Source organism: Boleophthalmus pectinirostris, unplaced genomic scaffold (genome assembly GCF_026225935.1).
Source record: "Boleophthalmus pectinirostris isolate CB_2022bp ecotype Guang Dong unplaced genomic scaffold, ASM2622593v1 HiC_scaffold_10, whole genome shotgun sequence".
Taxonomy (NCBI): domain Eukaryota; kingdom Metazoa; phylum Chordata; class Actinopteri; order Gobiiformes; family Gobiidae; genus Boleophthalmus; species Boleophthalmus pectinirostris.
Genome location: NW_026570971.1, coordinates 22,404,947 through 22,410,618, shown reverse-complemented (window position 1 = coordinate 22,410,618; position 5,672 = coordinate 22,404,947).

Genomic DNA, 5,672 nt, shown 5'->3' with positions numbered 1-5,672 from the left:
TGCCAATATTTGACATTCAGAAAGGGCCACATCCACTTGGAAAACTTTGGGTCGATCAATTACTTTCTCACAGCAGATCTAAATAATGTCATGGTGAATCAAACAAGGCTTCTGGTATTTACTCTATTCTGATATAAACTCACCCCCGATAAGGTTTATTGATTCATAACAGTACAGAATTTTACAGTATTTACAATAGAGCACTTTTCACCCTTCACAGGATATAATATTTAGTTTTGAATTGTTGATTGCAATGGCAATGGTGTTATTTTGTAATTACTCAGAAACCCATTGTTGATAATAATAATAATAATAATAATAATAATAATAATAATAATAATAATAATAATAATAATAATAATAATATCTCCTCACTCACCAACACTCACACCACTTTCATACTAGGTGATGTGGGTGAAGTGCCTTGTCTAATGACAGAATGACTGGCGCCCCACTGTGGCACCTAATTTTCTCCCATCCAAGTACTAACCAGGCTTGACCCTGCTTGATGAGGTTATGCCACACTTTGAGGGTGTTAAAATGGGAAAACCTAAACTTTACTATTAAATTGCAGTGAATGAATCTACTAGTGACTCCAAGAAACAAATGAGTCATTAACAGATATTTCAGACTCATCCTTACAAGAGAGAGTCCGTCAATTTTAAACTTCCATTTAATTAATGGGAATCCACTACCAAGAAATAATAGACTTTTCATAACAACATAAAGGATCAGAGGAAAGAATATTTTATTAAACCGAAACAAATCCTTTTTCAACCTTTTAGCTTAATGGATGTCTGAAATCAATTACTGCTGTGTGTTTATTCACAGTATAAGAAACTCCTTCATCCTGGCACGTGGCTATGGCATTAACAAATAGTGAAACAGTTGGATAAATTGTGCTTTTAAACCTACACAGTGGTGAAATAAAGCACAGGGGGACATTATAGCAGGCTGTTGAGTGGCTTCTGGCTTTAGCTTCAGTCAAATGTGCTCTGCGATGGCTAATGCATCACTGTAGCTTAAATTATAGCTTTGCTCTCACTGTCAATGGAGAAATTAATGACAAGGCAAACGGCTGCAGTTTGTTCACACTTGTGTATGGTTTTCACATTTAGGCCATGAAAAGTTGTTCCATTGCAGCATCAGAGGGAAAAGTCAATGAAGGTGCGGCTGCAAAACTTAAAAGGGTCTCTATTGTGCTTCTCCAGCAAGATTTTTATGATTTAGCAAGCACTTTACTTTCTGCAAATAACTGATGGGAATATTGCACAAGTGAAGTGTAATAGGGGTCTAAAGATGGCCCATTGGCAGGGACGAGCTTCATTTAATGGGTGGATAGGGGATTCATGCAAAGGCATATAGGGCTACAAATTGCTGCATAACTGACTTTGTAAGTATACATTAAACCACACACAAAATATCCTACTTTTCAGTTTTCAACCATTAGGCAATTGCCGTTTTTTTTTCAAGATGATTGTGGAACCTTTTCTTTTTCTGTCACCTGCTTATTTTCATGATGCTATTTCTGAGTATGATCCACTGTAGAACATTAAACATATTCATATTATATTTATTTAAAGGAAAAAACACCCATCAATTTTCTTCCACTTTATCTAAGAAGGGATGACCAGACTTCCTGCTCCACTCACACTATCTCCAGCTCTTCCAGGGGGATTCCTGAGGTGATCCCAGGCCAGTCAAGAGACACAGTCCCTCCAGGGTGTCTTGATTCTTCCCTGGGGCCTGGGGACATGAACACCTCCCGAGGGAAACAGATGCTCAAGCCACTTTAGCTGCTCTTCATCCTATCTCTAAGGGAGTGCCTAGTCACCCAAGCGAGGAAACCGATTTCTTGTATCCGGAATCTTGTCCTTACAGTCATTGCCCAAAGCTCATGACTATAGGTGAGAGTTGGAACGGAGACTAACCGGTAAATCAAGAGCTTTGCCTTTCGACTTAGCTGCTTCTTCACCACAACAGTCTGATACAGTGACCGCATCACTGCAGACGCTGCACCCTAATTTACAGTGAGAAGGGTCACCACATAATAAGAGCTGTAACTTGGCCTGGTGCATCATGTTTAATGCTATAATGTGATACATTTTAGGCAGCAGGTGGCATACTAGTAAAATCCACCAAAAAAGTGATTGCACCTTTGAGCTATTCTACAACAATAAACAAAAAACATTTAGAGTCAGTCAACATGTAATCATATATTTTAGGCTAGTCCCAAATGCCTTGTTTGAATGCATATGCCCCACATGTGACTGTGGTAATTGCCCCAAAGCTGAGAGGGCAGGAGCGGACTCATGGTTTACATTCTTGGGGTATTGCATTCTGCTTCACTTCTGCTCTTCTTAACAATGTCCCCCCTGATCGTGCCATGGCCGAACGAACTGGATGACAGCTGCGAAACCAAAAAACAAGACGCCATTTTGGAGCGAGAAATTCCTGGAAGATCTACGGCCATATAATGCACTGGTCTAAGGTTACATAATGAGGCCAATCCCCACTTCCTCTCTGCTTCCTCTTACTAATGTCACACCTTCTTGTCGTTCTCGTACTTGAAGTTGGGATGTCTTCGCACAGTCCGTCATTACTGTCTGAAATCATCTCCCACATATGAAGGATACAGAGGCACACAGCTGCGCCAACACAGCTGTTCTTTGAATGGACGTGTGAGTTTTGGAAAGATTTTTTTCAATGTTGGACAAGAGCTCCATATAAGTCTATACAAGTCAAACAGTCAATAACCATCAACAGGTAGCCTTGATATAGGTCTAGATTACAATATAGAGACGGGAAATTAAATTGAATAGAAATGATTCAAATAGAAAATAATAAAAATAGTACAAGTGACAGTAGCTCAGGTGGTACAGTGTTCATCCACTGATCCAAAGACTGCCAGAGTGAATCCTGCTCTCGACATAAAGATCATGGGTTGACAGGTCAGATGCACTCACCTGCAGGTTGGTGGTGCGATTCCAGCTCCCACAGATGAATGCTGTCATTGTGTCCTTAAGCAAGACACTTAACCCACCTTGCCCCCACTGTCTGCGTGCACTGGTGTATGAATGTGTGTGTGAATGGGTGAGTGGTTCCTTGATGTAAAGAGCTTTGAATGTCTTGAAGGTGGAAAAGCGTTACATAAACCATTTTGTATCATGTGTGAGAAATAAGTCCATGATGATAATTGTACTGCTGTGTGTATGAGAGGCCACCAGCCCCTTCATTGTCTGAGAAAGTTGTCTTTCTACCATGTGGACAGAACCATGATGACACTGTTCTATAAAATGTTTATGGAATCAGTTTTAATGTTTTTATTGGTCTCATGGTTTGGGAGCATCTCTGCTAAAAACAAGAGCCCCCTGAATCAGTTGGTTAAATGGGCGAGTGAGGTGATTGGCCATCCTCAGAGCTGCCTGGACTCCCTGTACTCAAGACGCTTACAGAGGATGTCCCAGAGTATGATAAAAGATGTGCAACATCCACTAAACTCAGAGTTTCAGCTGCTTCCCTCTGGTCAGAGGCTTTTAGTCCCAAGATCTAGAATGAATTGTTTTAAAAGGACCTTCGTTTGTACTTATGAATAAATTGTAATCTATTTATCTACCAATTTTAGTACGTTTGTCTTGGAAAAAAATGTTGGCTTTTTTTATATATATGTATTTAATATTTATTGTGATTTTAGTCAAGCATGAGGAATGAATTTAACTAATTGTTTATAGAACAAACTCTGCACTGGAGCACTGTAACACTATTTTGTAATTGAGTTTTTTAATGTGTTTATTGAACATAATATGGACGAATGAAATGTGAAATGTGGGACCTACCTCTCAAATCTCCAAAACAAATTTACTTACGGGTACGAATAAAGCAACCTAACCTAACCTAATTCCATAGGCTTTATTGGACAACAGATGTAAACTTGAAACGGGGTGAAGAGTGGGGAGAGACAGTCAGTACATAGTTGGAGCCAAGAGCCTGTATACCATATGTTCCGCAGCGATATCTGTAATCATGTAGCACCAGATCTGGGTAATTTTTTATGAATGAATTCTACAATGAAGACAGCAGATCATAAACAAAATGCTATATTGTTAAGATACAAAGCAACCAGTAACCATAGAAACAACCAAAACGCATTGACAATTTATGTGACTGAAAAGGTTTGTTGTGAGTCAAGTCAACATGATATCATAACATAGCTTGTAGTTGTAATATTTCTATGGACTACAGAAGACTTATGCTATAGATCTATCATAATGTTTCTTTTCCTTTGCTTTTGTCTCAGAACAGACTAAACTTGTTTTCATCTTTCCACATAAACTTTGATGCTATGTTGTAAACGGCACCAAAATCCATTTAAATTATGTTGACAACAAGAAAAGCTGCTCTCATAACAGTGTAAACCAACATGACTCTTCACCACAGCGGTTTTAAACAAAGTGATTGCGTTGTCCTTTGTCCTGTCTTTGCCCCTCTTGTCTCTGAGTACATGTGAAGTGGGTGTTGCATGAAAGTCCTATTTAAACCGGACCTATGAGACCCTGTGGTCCTAACAGCTGCCCACATGTGGCTCATGTCCAAACCATACTTATGCACTACAACTGTGGATCACTCATTCACTATAGACTTCAGAACGCATGGGGTTTATTCACTTGTGTTTTTGCAAGATACTTTTTGGAACCATAATAGAGAGATTTCTTAACCCTGACGTCACCCACTTCCATGCATACAACATCAATTTCCTCAACCAACAAGGCTATGGGTTAAATGGCGACTATCAAATGTATAGGACGTTAGACTTGGGCAAGAATATTGATCCACAAGGGAAATCACTTTGACAAAGCAGCTCAAAATTACAATGATTTTATAATAACAAAAAGCAAATATTAACAACATATTAACAAAAGCTGAGAGATACATTTATATATTTATACAGTTATGCCATATTTGACACCAGTCTCTTGTTATTTTGCTGCATATTTTGAATTTATTATCACATCTTATTTGGGATGTGACGATATCCATGTCTCAGGATACAATATCGTCACAGTATGAACCTCACTTTATGATATTTATTGCGATATTGTGGGAAAGCTCACGATTAGGGATGTAACAATATCCAAATCTCTCAGTAAGATATTTTCACGATATACATCTCACGGTACGATATTTATTGCAATATTTTGTGGAGGCTAACAAAACTGTGAATATGCTATTTTTTCCTCTCAAAATGCCTTAACAAGACTTAATCCAAAGAACTAAGGCTTCAAAGTGCTTAGAACTGTTATTTCTTCATGTAGTTTACACTGAAATGGAGCAAAGGATCATGGTCTATGTAGTTCCTTTTGTCTTTTTTTAGCTGTTGCTGCACCATAACTATTAATTTAAGCAAAGAGACTTGTAATTTGATATTATTGTGATGAACTTTGACGATATGATATCACAACATTTCGGTTATTGTTACACCCCTACCATTTATAAATTTGCTCTTGTTGCTACATTATATTGTGATGTGTGAGCTACAGTGTCCAAATAATTTCCCTTGTGGATCATTAAAGTTTGTCTAAGCCTCACCAAAACATGTTGCAAATAAAGGTGCAAAAATACATATTTTAATTGTGTTGTAAAAATGAAATATAACTAAATATAATATCCAATAG